Below are 16736 nucleotides of genomic sequence, written 5' to 3'. Positions count from 1 at the left end.
TCATCGAAGAAAGCGACTTTCAATCGTGGCATTGTGCAGCAGGTAAAGTCAATTCAATCGTTGAAATGCTGTATTGTTTGCTTAGGTTTCCGCATATAAGGTATTTATATCATATGCCTGTAAATTCAGAGGACCGCGAATATCTGGCACAAAATTTTTAAAGCACCAAAAGTAAGGAGAGGAAATATGCTTCCAGCAGCACTCCGTTTCAAAAGTCGCCATTTTTCCTCATGTGCAAGTTTTTAATTTTTCATAATATCTTTCCCAAAAACTGGGAGCTGTTATTGAGCAGTCTCTGGGCTTTTCCTTCATGATATAAACCGCCCTTACCAGATGGGCTTTCAAAAATTGAAAGCTTTGATATATCTGAATACGCAGGAAATTACTGAAGTGCCTAGTGAAGTTGAAAAGTTTTGGTGGTCTTCTGTATTAACTTTGGCATTTTCTGTAGACCGTATTGCAGTCAGTTTCCTAACTATAACATTTCAGACATTGGAAGAAGGTAATTATATACGGGGCATGCTTTAAAGAACATTCCGTTTTGTGGTGTGTGCTGTTACGCCTGTGTTTTTACATGATGCGACAAAGGCGCAAAGCCAATTGACAGTTTGATGTGGTTTACGACTCTCTGTGGGCAGCTCCACATTGCTCAAAACCATGCGCGCTCTAAAATCGAATGTTATTAGGCGCTCTTCGGTGATTTATATTAAACCTTCCATTCACACACTTCAACCGCTGCGTACTTAATGTAAGAAAAGAGAAATAATCGGTGTTTGTGCATAATGCCGCAATTGCAGAACCTCAAGCATTTAAGCGCACCTAAATGTTGCAGTGATTTGCTTGGATTTTTCTTTGTGTAGTTGTGATATAAGGTTATAGTGTAATGAAAGTGGCTGGCTACTTTCTTGATTTTCGCGACCTGTGCATAGGAGAAAATAGCTTGCGCGAATACTTGCCTTGGCTAAATTACAAGAGCCACGGACAGTATTTTGGCCTGCTTCGGTACACGCGCGGTTGATTTATTTCAGTCATCTTGAGAGAAAAATTCTTGCACTAGCAAGACACAATCAGTAATTTCTACGTCAGTCAATGTACAATTTACATTGCTTCTTGGGCCTTGACACTAAGTATAGTTTAAGGCTCTAAACCACGCAGCAGTGTAGTGCGGTTCTGTTTACTTCCCTGAGAAGCCTTTTCATTTTCCATGCGTAGCCCATCAGTGCAGGAGGCCAGCTCTACGCCGAAGCACGAAGAACTCTCACTGTCGAGCCGTGCACTTGGCAGAATCCTGGACCTGAGCCTTCCTATTCTTTCCAGTTTTAATTGGCTGTGTGCTTGATTTTCTCGTTTTGCAAGTTTTCATGCTTATCGTGGACCAGCAGACGCTTCATCTAACATTCACTGTCTGCATTTGAAAGCTCACTGAATTCCTTCGGCATGTAGGTTATAGCACAAGACAAAACGAGGAGTTGCATGTACTGAAGAACAAACACAAAGTGATGATTTTTTATTTTACAGTACTTCCAGCCACCTTTTAGCGGCCCAAGAAGCAGTGGACAAAGTACAAAGCGCTCATGCATACAGGTGCAAGTTTGATTCCTGTACATGGAGCTGTTATGAACAATAAACAGATACAACAACTTGAATCGGCTAAAAGGCATGTGAAAAGTTATACATACTCTTGTGCGTTTGCCAAAGAAGATAGGAGATTACCGTCTTGATGCACACAGCAAAAATGAAGATCGCGCACACAACAGTCACAAACAGAGGAACCAAACTTAAGTCAAGAGGAGCAAACGAGCATGTAATAGAGAGATCAAACAATCCGTGTCTTCTTGCAACAGAGTAGCTACCAAGAAAAATTAGTCACAGTGCTGCAGAGTCAGGTAAACAGAAAATGCGTTTAAGAACTATACTGTCAGAGTGTGGGTCCCAGCTGGCGCAGGACAATCTTAAGTGGAATTCAATGAGAAAGGCCTTCGATCTGCAGAAAATGCAATTCAGTTGGCTATTACGGTGCGGCTTCTTTCAGTGTTCCATTTACGACGCCAGCATTCTTCCACCACCTGCAGGAGATATGATACGCGCAGCTGCCCGCATCTGCTTATGCTTTTCTCTAATAAAAATTCAAGCGTGTCCTCAGAAAAAAATGAGCCACTTCTGCTGTCGTACTCACAAAGTGAGATATACGCCCAAAAGCCGCTGAGGCAGTACGGCTGTCAAGAAGAACCTTCTCAAAATATTCATGTACACATTATTTAAAGCAATTCTGTGCGCTATAAATTACTCTACGTGGTCTTCCACACATCTGAGCAGGGAAATTAGCTGGTTTGAGGGAGCTTGCAGGTATCCCTTAGGCCATACAGGTATCAGTTCAAAAGGGTTCTTGTCGGCAGTTTTCAGTGCTTCCACAAAACTGGAGGAGTTGAGTGTTGAGAAATTTTTGGCAACGTAACCAGCGAGGTAGTCAAGTATAGCCTCTTTCACCAGGCTCCAAAAGGACGTCGTCCAGAAGAACAGCGAGAGTCAACCAGAAATTTACATTGAAAGTTTTTATGATGGAGTGCTTATTTTAGAAAGGCCAAGAAAATTACTACCATTCGTTCAAAAAGGTACTAATTTCACCAAATGTGTAGCAATATTAGTGCCTTTTATGGATGGCCTTTGCACTCAATAACACATTCATTTCAGTTACACTTCCTTCATTAATGCAACTATCTACATCCACCATCTAGTTAGCTACAGGACTGCATGGCGCACTTTGAAGGCACTCAGTCTCATAGCTTGAGGATGTATTATAGTTCATTCGTAGCAAGGAGCAAAAAAAAACCTATTCTACAAGGAGTGCAAATACAAACTCGACAAAGCGAAAATTTTGATTAGTGTTTTTGATAAGAACGCGAGTTTCCAGCTTATTTCTACATCTACAACAGGGCCACAAAATAATTGTGCTGAGCAGTGTGATGTGATCACAAAAAACGGCATGTTCAATGTGAATGTGAAATCTTTAATTATAACACTGCACACATGGTTTGTAGTAGACCTCTCTTTGTTTAAGATTTCTTGGAACTTGAGAAACAATTGCCGTCTATCTCCACTGACTGATGCTCGCTTTCGTGGCTGGACTAAGTTGTTAACTAAAAGCATTCAATAAATGAACAAAAACTGCTGCACTGTTTGCTGCCTTCCGTCACAAGCAACAATCGTCACTATACCGAAGAATATCTGGAATAGAAATTTTTTGGTATTACTGATATTGCTCAAAACAAAAGTCAGGTAACTATAATAATTACTTCCAACTAGTTTGACCAAACTTTCGCAACACTACATAGCGAAACCCGAATGACAGGAGGCCCTCAACAAGTCAAAGAGTGCTGATAAGGGTTATTCGATGAGCCTAACGTGTCGGCTTGCTGAAAATACACACCTGCTTATGTTCTGAAAGCTCTTGGATGTACTTGCAGCTGCTATCAAGCCACGTAACATTCTGTTTTTAAATCTGGAAGATAAACATTTGTAAGCTAAATATATAGCAAGACAACCATTCCCCCAAAATATCGGCATACGTATATCTTACAGCATTGTATTCAGCTTCATTGTACTGAACGTGCTCTGGCTTTTGATAATTCAGTGTAAAAAATGCTGTTCATTCTCCTAGTGAAATCTGATACCGCTGTGAACAACATAGCTTCTTGCGGGCGTCATTCTTGCTGTAAAATTTTATAGCTGTGGCAGAGGACGCGCTGAGCAGCTGGAAAGAAAATCTCGTCCAGATTACCTGCCCATCATTGTTCAGAGACAAACAGTAATTCTATATATTGAACACAAAAATGTGAATAATGAATTTCCCACCTGAACCGTATATATGCTTCTGCTCTCACAGAAGCATATGTATATATGCTTCTGTGAGCTTTAGGACCTCACGGAGTCAAGCCTGTTGCTTCTCGTACTCTAAGAGTGCCTCATAATAATAACGAACACTTCTCGTCCTTGCGGTAGCTATGAAATGAGAAAACAGTCCCTGGCCGAAAAACATTCTGGGGGTGCATATCGATACGGCATAAATAATACGTTTCCCTAAATAGACACATACCAATTTCTAGCAAATTATTTCTGATGCACTTTATTGTGTGTGGCGGATCAATCATACAGTATACACATCATTTTATGAGTCTTAAGGGTGCTCAAATTATGTTGACGGGTGCTCCATTCCAACAATTCTGAGTACAAGAAGCACATAATTATTTTGAGTAATTCGGCCTTACAGTAACGTAAACAAGTTGCCATGCTAGTGAAATTATTTTGATGTCTGATAATTACACAGGGACCTCAAGGTGGATCGGTTGGTTGTTAAGTTGTCACGTCAGTGCATCAACAATGGCACCAGAATTCGACAGGCGCAAAATGCACTCCAGAAGTAGTTTTGCCATGACAGAGCCAGGAGCAGCACTAGGTGCACAGAATATTCCAACTGTTTGGGACATCTACAAAGGTCGAAACAGAAACACCAACACATGGTCAGCATCTGTTTCTTATTCACCTGGCGTGGTGTACGCCCCAAAGTTCACTTTCCCAAGTCTTTCATGTCAGATTCTCTAACATGGAGACTCTTTCGCACACTGATCTCGTCGAACAGGAGTACATATGCAAGGACAAATGTTTTTATACAAGTCTGCTTGAGTAAGGCACATGCAGAGCATCATATTATGAAAAAGAAACTCAGACCTCGTCGTTCTCTCTCGGGGACTTCTTGCAGTTTGTTTTTTAGCAGAGTGAACAAGCTAGCATAAAATCCGAGGTCTGCCTTTAAGTTCATCATTTATGAGTAGATAGCTCGTGGCTTGGGCAAAGGCGGAAACTCATTTTCATGAAGGAAAGTATAGGCAGCAGTTGATTTATTTTCTATAGTGGGCAGTCATAAAGCCATTCCTTCTTATACCTGGTGGGGAAAGTTTGCAGTGCGTTTTGCATTCACGATCATCCTATCAAATGTATATGCGTGCAAAATGGCAATGCACTCAGATAATCAAGCAGAGAGGCCAAAGGCATGCGTATACCACGATATGGGTAGTTTACAAGCCCCTATTTTAAGCAGGTGGCTGACACCAAATTCAAAGTAAAAAATTATCAAACTTACACAGAAAGGCTGCTAAATTATTTAGCATTCAAAGCCTTGCTGCGAACTCAGACACCTAGAAAATTTTCCCAGTGCAATACACCATGCAATCACGTAAAGGTATCCAGATAAGTGACAGGCAAACATGCCTTTTAAACTCCGGAATGCTTCAGTGCACTCTTTGAAGCAGATGTAGCACATATGTTTCACCTGTGCATCATAGACCTGACTGCAAAATAAGTCTTTTATGTCTGACGTCTGTCAGCTACAGTGATGGTTTTGCAAGCACGATTGTAACACATGCCTGTGCATGCACAAAAGCCGTTTTCGGCTCTTAGTCTATAAGGAAACTATGAGGATACTACAAGGAAACTAAAGGAAGTCTATAAGGAAATCATAAAGTTTGCCATTATGTCTCCAAGAATTCATTATTTTCTTTAGCTACAAAAACATTGTTTATGTGTTCGAAAGTACGTAGTGCATAGGATAAAAAGGAGACTAACAGGATGTGGACAGCTTGATACAGACAAGTGCCTCAGTCTGCACCATAAATTATTTAGCAAAATGCATGTATGCTCTGCTGAAATTCACTGGTATGGTCAATGACGAACGCAGTTAGCAATAAAAAGATGTAATTTTACATCGAAAGAAGATACATTTCCCTAGCTGAACTGAAATCTGAAAAGGTCGCACATTTAAAGAGAACATATTACACATATTATTTTTTTTATGACCCAATAGACACGCAACCTAGTAAAAAGCAGGAGACTCCTTCGATAGTTAACGCGCAGTACTCATTTCATTCTTTCCCCACAGCTCTCGCAGACTGCGTTTGCCTTTATCACGCTCTGATGAAATGCTAGCATTCTGTGCCCCGAGAGTTTCCCAACGCCCTTGCGAAGCCTCCGGAGCTTTTTAAGCTCGACTTTCATAGTCACCACGATATTCTCGCTATGCTCAAGCTTTCTTCTTTGCGGCACGAAGCTGCCGCATGAATTACTGTATTTCAACACAAGTTACACATCTGATGAACAGATCTCCTTGGCAGGCCGCGACCAAGGTCCAGTTCCGACCTCGGTAGCTCGTCGTAAGCGCTACCGCTGCAAAAAGATTAAAATAATAATTTAAAATAATCATATCGAAATCGCGAAGCTACTGGAGACCGCCTACGTGGTTTAAAGTTTGTAAAATTGCCTGGAAGCCCTTCAAAAATTCTTGGGTGAGCGTCAGAGTGGAGCGCAGCCCCCCCCCCCTCCCCCCCCCCCCCCGCAGCAATGATACAGCGTCGCCGTTCACACCGATTTTCAGGACACTAAAGATGTCCGCAGTACAAAAGTGCATTTTGCAGACACGCGCATATATAGCATCGAAAGTGAAGTCACCAGTTTCTTGCCGGGCTATTGCACGCTTCCATTTTTCTGTCAGCTCCTTGTCAACACAGAAGCGAAACAACGACACCTACTCTGCGTCGCCTTTGTAGCCGGAACGGCGCCCTGATAGGCAACAAGTGTTTGGCAAGGTGCCACGCACACGAGTTACATAATGTCAACGCACAACACAACAGCAGACATCGAAATTCGCACTGAAATTACCAGCGGTGACGCTTTCTGACCGGTCGTGACAGTGCTGAGCTCGCCGAACGATGCCCTCCAGTGCCCAGTGGAGCAGCGGCGCGGCAGGCGCGGGCGCAATGTGAACCTCTGCCACATCGTTACGAAGGCGTTTTGTGACCAGAAAAAGCATTGAAGGACTCTGCTTTTGGTAAATGCTGATTTCCCGCTTTTAAACTACTAGGCACGGTAGCTTAACGTGGCTTAGTGGGTTTAGTGTTCGGCTGCTGATTCCGAGGTCGCGCGTACAATGCGTGGCCCTGGGGTCGATATTCGATGGACGCGAAATATAAAAACGCTCTTTGGCTGTGCGACGTCAGCGCACGGTGAAAACCCCACGCGGTCTAAATTATTCCCAAGCCTTTTCTTTCTCAAAGTATACACAACAAAAAGCCATTATATGCTGTCGTAATGGGAAGCACTAACTTAATTCCGAAACTACTATGAGAACTATGCGGTGGTTGAGCGGCCCGAAATGCATACCGATTTTTACAGAATGGGGTGTTGTCGTTGGTTATATGCTGAGTAGCAGCCTGTATCTGCGCTGTTAAATTTCGGCTCAAAAAACTGTGTCCCCCAGATGGGCAATGTAGCACTGAGACATGAAATTTTTGTACCACGGAGCAGGCACTATCGACAAGGGAGCTGTCTACAGTCATGCAATTTGGAACGACCTCTGAAATGGTGCGGGCACAATAGCTGTCCCTGACTGGTAGTCACCTACGGTGCAGAAATGTGGAGGCTAACGAAGAGGGTTCAACCTAAATACAGGACAAAGCACCGAGCGATGGAAAGAAAAATTATAGTCGTAAATTTGAGAGACAGCAACAGAGAAGAGTGTATCATTGATGAAACTCGATTTAGTGACACCTTAACCGAAATCAAGAGGAAGAAACGGGAATGGGTAGGTCATGTACGGCGAAGACAAGTTGAGTGACGGTCTTTAACTGTAACGAACTGGATACCAACAGATTGTTATCACATGGCGGCATAAAGTTACATTCTAGATGTGATTAGAAAGTGTACGAGAATAAGGCGGCCGCCGCTGGCACAAGACCACGTTACTTGGAGAAGTATTTCAGGTGTCTTTGTCCTGCAGTGGGTTTAGTAAGGTCGGTGGTCATGATGGTGTTGTTTGCGATCGTAATGATGGCTCGGTGATTTTTGGATACGGTACCATTATCGTTTTCCCCTTTTTCAAACATGCTGAAACTGGTTTATGAAGCAATTAGCGCACCAAATCGACTATGGCTATGTGGGATACAGTAATGAAGGGCTCCGGCAATTTCCACCACCTGGGGTTATTTGACGTGCCCTTACATCGCACAATACATAGGCCTCTAGAATTTCGCTCCATCTAAATTCGAACGTCACGGCCGGGATCGAACCCACGCCTTTTAGGTCAGCATGCGAGCACCATACCCACTGACCCACTGTGGTGGCGATCTTGAAACTGAACGCCCTTCAAAGAAGCCGTGGTATCTCAGGACCCTTCGCACTAAACGAAGCATTCCAGGAACGTATGACAGGCCTAACACGCTGGTCTCATGCGCAAGGATCCCAATGTGCGGGCCAGCGAGACCGAAGTCGCTCACGAAAGGCGGCATTATTCACAAGTTCTCGCTAGCTCCAGAAATACAAACATTTATTTCACCACCATAGAGTATATGAAGACACAGTGCCCATTGCGATAGTAGTGTCCTGGCACATCGACTAATAATGATCATGACTACGAATTTGTAATCGCATGTTAATTTTATTATACTTTAGTCTGCCTGGCTGTCAAGTAAATGTCGGCGGACTTGCTGGCTGAGTGCGGCTGAGTTGAGACCTTGTCTTCCCGGCTGTGAAGGCTAGCTTATCAGTCGTGCCTCTTTATAAACGTACATAGAACACATGTCTAGAAGAACAGAACTGTGTATTCCGCCGCTCCGAAAGCTGTTGATACCAAGAGAGGAAACATTGTGGACGAAATCCTGTCAGTTCAATATTATATGCTTCCATCCAGAACATTTTAAACAAATGTTATCTCTAGATATAGCGTCTACAGTCCAAAACTCGCCCAGTACGTGTTCTAGACAAGCGTTTTGCCCTCTGTAAAGACAAAGAAGCTTAATGGCGCGTCCTGCAAAAGCTTCCGAGTGGCAAGTTTTCTTGCGCTCTACAATCGAATAGGCCGCAGGGCTACTTTCAGCGGCTTGCAGCGTGCCGCGGAGGAGACAAAGCAGGGCTGTTGAACATATAGCCGCAAACTGCGCGAGAACGCTGCGGCAAATGACCGTCAAAGCAGTCCGTCCAGCCAATAGTACCAGCCGCCTCTCATGACGACGCGGTTATTCCCTTCCATCACATCGGAGACGGGTGGCAGCTGGCTCCGCGAAATAACATTAACCGCGAAGCCGTAATCAAGGGTCGATGCCTTTGTCTGAACGGCTACCTTTTAGGCGTATTTCACACTGCACACTTCATTTGTGTCACGCTTGCATCTGACTGTATAAATTGTGGTTCACCAAAGACTTTACACAAAATTTAAAGACAGGCTCTTGAGTTAGCAGACGCTTTTTTTCGGCATAGAATTGTCAGCTGTGTAGTACATCAGAATACAGCAAATACGTACTAACAGCAGCCTGAGTAACTAATTTCGAAAACGCGGTTACCCTCGGCACAGTGGCCCAAACAATCTAGGCTACATCGCGCCAAATGCATGTGCCTTCAAGAAGCGTGCAGACAAAGCAACCTCTCCAGTGCACGTAACTTGTCTAAATAGCCAAAATTTGTTGGGGCACATTGCCAAGGATAACCACGGTTTTAAATCTCTAAAAAGAGATGTGGATATAACTGATGGTGGGCTACACGCCTCTCAATGATTGGAGCCCAACCGTAATGGACAAAAATTTAACTATTCAGTATTAGTTAACTAGCCTGCTAGTTAGCACGTCTTAGTCTATTCTGATGTACTAAACCATTTACAATGCTACTCCGAAACAAGCGCTCTTCTAACTTCAAAAGTATATTTTAAAAATCGGTGCACTCTCTTACCCCCGTCACACGGCCAGTTTCAATGGCCATCGAGTAGAGGGTCTTCGAGATTCTCAATCGCTATTGAACTCGAAGGAGTTGTGTCGCTGCTCCACGGCAAATCTCAATGGCCATTGAAATTGTGATCGTGTCTTAGGCCAAGCTTGTGTACCGCCAGATCGCTGCTTTGATTTTGTAAAAATAACAAAATACTCGAGAATGTATACTTAAAGCTTAAATACACGCATACACGCATGTCGTTTAAAACCCTTTTATTTGCACGTATGCGAAGTAAAGATGCAGACACTGCTGCAGCCACTCTAATACAAGACGAGCCAAAATCAAGCCAGCTGGTCTAACTGCCTCGGAGCGCTGCTTCGTCAGGCTTAACACCAGGGAAATTGCCTTGATATCTGTAAAACAATCGTTATTTTTCTCTTAAAACTTTATGCGTGGGCAATTGGGCAAATCGAAGGCGAATAGAGCAGTTTAGAACACGATATTGCTTTGAGAGATTAGCGACGAAGTTGCTGTCACTGTGAAGGGGGCGGGAGGGCGCCGCAATGTTGTCAACTCCAAGTACGCAAGAAACGCAAAAAAAGCAACGCAAAATAATGAGCTAATGCGCTTAAATCAAGTTTGAAAAAGTCTTATAATTATTTTACAGACTGCTTCCATTAAAGCTTAGGGGAATAATGTTTTTACGATTTTGTACAGGGAATGTATCGTGTACGAAAGTGCGCTAGGCGCCGCTCGAAGCAAAGCTAGCAACCTTGGGCAGCGGTAGAATGCCCTGAAAATCTCGATGGAGTTTCGCGCTGCTCAGTTGACTTGATAGACTATTGACTCGATGACCATTTATACTGCCCGTGTAGCAGAGCTCGATCGCCTTTGAGTCGATAGACTCTCGGTTCGAGCGCCCTCGAAATGCCCGTGTGACAGGGGTAATGTGAAACGCTCTCTACACATGCGGGCAGCGTCAGTGCTGCCGCTTCTTGGATCGTACCAAATTCACTTTCCTGCGGATCGGCGGAAGCACTCGAAAAAAAATCCCACCGGGGCATAGGTCGCTTTGCTACCCCGGAAGCGCTGAAACTGTCTTTTTTAGACGACTGGAAGCTTCTCTTGCATATAGTTTGCTCCGCCTTTGTTGGGGTGTTCACCTACCTTTGGCCTCAGTCAGCGGTCCATGCGGAGGGAAGAGTTGGCACAAGGGATTTAGCTCTAACGGCTCGGCAACTCTCTTGAGGCACAGTGGGGTTCGCACTGCGCAGCTTGAGGTCGTTCCGCGAGCCGCGTATTCGATTTCCTCGAAGATGGCTACGCCAGCGTGAATGTCCTGTCGCGTCCGAAGTCGACGAATCGTTCGGAGATAAGCACCATGAAGTTCTCGCTGGAAGCGGGACGTTTTGCGCATATTGTTTCCAGTGCATGAGAAAGCTGACTGTGCGGGGTACTTTGGAAGAGGGTGCCGCAACGCACAGCAGCAGAATTGTTGCGGACAGTAAAATAGCCGCCACAGATGCTAAAAAGCAGCCGTACGGAACTGTCTCAAAGCAGTCTTTTCAATGTATAACGCTATGAACAACGGCCTCTTCCACAAAATGCGCCGAGCTACCCAGAAAGCTCTCAGGTTGCCAGGCTCCGAGCTCTCAGCTCCAAAGACGTTTTTTTCAGGTCTTTGAAGATGGGAGGGGAATCATCGACCTACTCGAAGCTATCGTTTTATATTTATAACCTGGGTATTCTTCTCACACACTCTCTAAGGCGAGGACATCTGGAGGCCTGAAGAAGTATTCTTTTCTGCCGTAAAGATACTTGACACAAGCAGTCGCATAAAACTGCTACTTCTGCCTCCAGCTGTAAGCACCGAATATGCCGCACGAGCAACCAAGAACACGAGACAGAAGAAAAGAAGAATGCCTCGAGATTTTTGTTCCATTGCGATTTGCAAATCTATGCATCGACAGCTTGGCAGACAGACCGTGATGGGTCACTCTTTCCGTGAGAGACATCGCCAACCTTTCTTTCCTTTTCCAGAGCACTTGGATCTGGGCTCGGAACATATGCTTGTCAACACGGACGTGGCGTCTTTCTTGGTCATGAGCTTTGACCTGCCGCCGTCCCTCATCTAGTGGCCAGCCGGCCTAAACGAAGGTTCATGTAGACACACGCGTGGTGTGTTCATCAAGGTGGCCACCGGCCATCGAGCTTCGCGAAGTACCTATACAAGAAATCCTGCGAACCGCGACTATCCCGGACGGCGTACGGGGCACAATTAGAGTGACCCCCATCCCCAAGAACATGGACCCCAACCTACACGAAGAACGCAGAAAGGCTAGAGCCGAGTATATCCAAAAATCGCTAGCCCACCAGACAACAACGGTGTATGTGGACGCAGCCACATACCCCAGAAAGACGGGACAAAACAACCCCAACGCGGTAGCGGCAGTGATAAACTCGGACATGCGGGAAATCATCAGCGCGTCGCTACGGGACTGCACGGTAGTCGAGGATGAAGAAGTGGTCGTCACTCTAGTGGCAGCGGAGGGCTACCGGACTAAGCGATCCTTAACAATACTAATTGACTGTCAAACGGCATGCCGAAACTTCACGTTACGCAGAATAGGTCTCAGAGCGCTCCGCATACTCCGCTCTGGGGACCGACCCAAACAATGCACAGAAGAAGAACCAATAAAACATACGATAGTATGGACGCCGGAACATGCGGGAGTGGAAGGCAACCAAGCGGTCGACAGGGTAGCTCGAGGGTACACTTTTTACCGAGCTCCCCCCACAAGCGACCTCGAGAAAGCCGAACCTGTCCCTAGAGATTACTCGGCAATCTTAAACCACTACAAGGGTTGCAGGAAACGGTACCCCCCGCCACATAAATCTCTCTCCAGGGAAGACGCTGTCGCCTCGAGGCTGCTACAGACGGGCTCATACCCGAATCTAAATACACTCAACAAAATACAACCCACACAATACACAGACAAATGCCCATGGTGCCATGAAACACCCACGCTCTATCACATAACGTGGGCCTGCCAGAAAATAGAGGTGGCACCAAAAATACCAAACCCGAGTGCAGAGCAATGGGAAGGAATGCTCTCTAGCGACCGTCAGGACGTCCAACTTGAGTTGATCCGGCAAGCACAGCAGGCAGCGGCATCCAGCGGAGCCCTGGTCTAGGGGCCGACGACCATTTTTTTTTATTATCATTTCTTCAGTACAGTACATAACATCACTGTCTGGATCCTTAGCCAAAGGCTAGTTATGGATCCATGCAATAAAAGCAACGAGATTAGTGAGGACAAATGATTTCTACTGCATGCCAAAATAATACACATAAGAATGGTGGAAAAATGTAAAGCGTACAAGCAAGATGGTTCAAATTACAGAAATACAAGAGGGCTCATGACAAAAATACATATGAAGACAGGAACAGCATTTTTTATACAAAATAAACGCAGTTGCCTTAGAAGTGATTATTCAATGACATATGAATGGCAAACCCAACATAGACACTACAGAGAATAATAAGAGACAATCACTAAGCGATTTGCATTGTAAATCAGGTAATTATTTGTGACAGAAAAAAGGTCTTCAGTGAAATATAAGGATTGAACGTTGCAAAGACTGCACAGGGGATTTTATTCCAAGTTTTTACCCCTTGATACTCGAAGCGGCGCTGGCCATAGTCATTGCGAGATGTAGGAACCAGAAATCTTCCCTGTGCTGCTGAACGGCTGTTAGTTGGGGCTTTATGGAATGTGTTCAAAGGAAAGGGGGAGGTGGCGGAGAGGACTCTTAGTACGAGTAGTGCAACGCGAAAATCTCGAAGCTGCAATGCCGGCATTATTTGGAGTCTAACAAACAAAGGGCGAGAAGGCGTATATGGTGTTGTGCAAGTCATTATTCTCAGTGCCCGCTTCTGCAGGCGTAAAACAGGTTCAATGTAAGTGATGTAAGTGAACCCCCATGATTCTATACAGTAAGTTAATTGGGACTGAAAGAAGCTAAAGTATATTGTTTTTAGTGTGTGTATTTCGAAATGTCGCCGAGCTTTGGCCAGAACGAAACATGCATAAGATAGTTTGCTAGGCAATTTTTCGATATGCGGTTTCCAGTTTAATGCAGCGTCTAAGGTTACACCCAAGTACTGAATAGTCTTAACTTCTTCAATTTCTTTATCTCCTATCGTTATTGCGGAGCAGGTATTCTGGTATTTTTTATAAGGGGATGCAAATATAATATATTTAGTCTTGCTTATGTTCAAAGTGAGTCTATTTGTTAAAAACCATTTATTGACTCTCTGAAGTTCTGAGTTTAAAGTATGCTTGGCTGTTTCAACGGAATTAGCGGTCACCAACAATGAGGTGTCGTCGGCGTACATAATGGCACGGGTATTTATTAGGCAATCGGGTAAGTTGTTTATGTAAAGTGTAAAAAGTATAGGCCCCACTACTGAGCCCTGCGGAACACCTACGGAAATAGAACGCGAACTTGACGCGTGTTCGTCAATAATAACACACTGCCGTCGCCCAGTTAAATAGCTTCTAAAGAAATCGAGTGATACACCTCTGAACCCATATCGTTCCAGTTTCTTGCATAAAATATCGAGATCCACAGTGTCGAATGCCTTCTTAATATTCAGGAATACACCAACAGAAATATTGTTATTATTGAGTGCTTCATTGATTGAGTCAGTTATAGAAAGCACAGCGGTGGTGGTCGATCTAAATTTCTGAAAACCATGTTGGGACGTTGACAGAATTGCATTTTTAGTCAGGAATTGCGGAATTCTTTTAGCCAATAGTTTTTCAAACAGAGTGTTGATACAGCTAAGGATTGAGATCGGTCTATAGTTTCCGAGTTCATTAGGATTCCCACTTTTCTAGATAGGGACTACCTTGGCGAGCTTCAAAATATCAGGATAGATGCCGGACAGAAACGCTTTAATAAATAAAGATGCTAAGGTGGCAGCTAGGACGCCACTGTTGTTTTTAATTATGGAAACCGGAATACCATCGAGACCCGTGGCCTTAGTAGCATCCATTGAATTAAGTGCACTCATTACTTCGTCACTGCTTATTTCTATAAAACCGAAGGTCTTTTCAAGATACTCAGGCAGAGAAGGTTCATCTGTGAGACCCATACTTACACGTAAATCAGCACCCACTGAGCAGAAATGATCGCTATACTGATCTGATAGCAGGTGTTTATCTGGGGAAAGGGCCAGGTCAGGAAGTATTCGGTTTGATGGAGTAGGCTGAATTATCGAGTTCACTGTAGCCCAGAGTTTCTTAGAATTGCCGGCGCATGCGTTTATTTGGTTACTAAAATATAGCTTCTTCTGTACACGCATGGTAGCAACAGCTTTATTTCTATGAATCTTATACTGAGCACTACAATATGCGTTCCCTCTGTTTTGTTTCATTTTGGTGTGCCAGTGGTCGCGCGTTTTTATCATATTTAGCACAGCTGTTGTCATCCAAGGGCACACTGGATGTGTATAGTACGTTTTTTCTGCGTAAAACTACAATCATTTATCACAGCTTTGATTCTATCGACAAGGCTGCAGCAGTGTTCACTGGCATTCATATCGGCGAGGTCTGCAAAGCTCATTTCAGAGAGCCTGAGTGCGCATTTTTGATAGTCAATTTTCTTCCTAAGCTCGCATGTGCTGTCAGAAGTTCTACGGCTATCTCTATCGTCTACGCGGTATAAGAAGGCAATCGCGAAGTGATCTGCCACTGCTGTATTATATGCCCCAGCCAAATAACTAGGTGGCACGAAATTGCATATCACATGGTCGAGGCATGTCGAGCTGGAACCTGCGATTCGGGTCGGAGTAGAGATAAGATTCGTAAATCCATATGAAAATAACAGGTCAGTGTATTCGCTGTGGTTGGCACCTAAAGTATCAATATTAGTATCGCCGACGATGATTGCTTTTTTGTTCTTATCGGTTACGTGTATAAAAAAAAATTCAAGATCATTCACAAACTTACTACGATCTGCGTGGGGGGCTCTATAAACAACACCAACCATGACACCCTCAAGTTCAACAAATAGAAATTCCGAACTGCTACTGACGGATGCGTTAAGATACGGATAGTCGCAGTGTTTAAGGGTCTTTTTAATGTACAAACCTACCCCTCCTCCTCGATTGTTCGAAATGCGGGGACGGGACAGAAATACATAATTGGGAATGTTATAGCTTTCACCGGGCATCAGCCAGGTTTCTGTAATGGCTATAACATCGTAAAGAAAGCTGTGCTCTGCTAGAAACGTACAAAGGCCGTCAAAATGTCTAGCTATGCTCCTTACATTGCAATGCAGTATGGTGCGTGATTAATTTAACGTGAGAAATTTATGAGTGGTTCGTACAGTCAGCATTTTGAATGAACTAGACTATAAGGCCGAGGTCGGCCTCAGTAGAAATTCGGATCACGTCCGAGTTGTCTGCTTTTCGCGCCCAGATCCGGCCACGAGATACCCATGCATGCTTCCAGTTGTGAAGTTTCTTCGCCGCTATAGCCCTAGCAAGCAACACTTTATACTCTGGGCAAAGATGTTCGTTTACGAACATGGATGTTGATCCAGAAATGCCAAGGTCCGATGTGATTAAGCGAGTTTTTTTTTGCCGATTCGAGCAGTTTATCACGGGCATCACTTGACCTGAACTTAACGATGATATTCGATTTGTTCCTGTCTTTTGTTGGCACTCGATGCACGAGGTCAATATCGTTCACCGTTATTTCCGCTCCCACCTTCGTGGCAAGAGCGGAGACAAAGCCTGTCAGTGACTCGCTGTCAGTAGTAGGGATGCCTTTTAACTCAAGGTTATTTCTGCGACTGTACTGCTGAAGTTCAGTTAGCTCTGCTCTAGTACGCTGCAGCTGTTTCGAAAGTTCACTGTTTTCATGCTTTAGATACTTCTGCTCTTCCTTAAGCTCGCTTATCTCCCGACGAGCCTCGGCCAG

The 16736-nt window shown here is 44.3% G+C and overlaps 1 pseudogene; it reads right to left on the bottom strand.

The window, feature by feature from the left end:
* Positions 1-2116: 2116 nt before the first annotated feature.
* Positions 2117-3147, bottom strand: LOC144104306 (uncharacterized; annotated as a pseudogene).
* Between the last annotated feature and the right edge of the window lie 13589 nt (positions 3148-16736).

The sequence above is a fragment of the Amblyomma americanum genome, chromosome 1 (genome assembly GCF_052857255.1).
Source record: "Amblyomma americanum isolate KBUSLIRL-KWMA chromosome 1, ASM5285725v1, whole genome shotgun sequence".
Taxonomy (NCBI): domain Eukaryota; kingdom Metazoa; phylum Arthropoda; class Arachnida; order Ixodida; family Ixodidae; genus Amblyomma; species Amblyomma americanum.
This window is presented reverse-complemented; position numbering and strand designations above follow the sequence as displayed.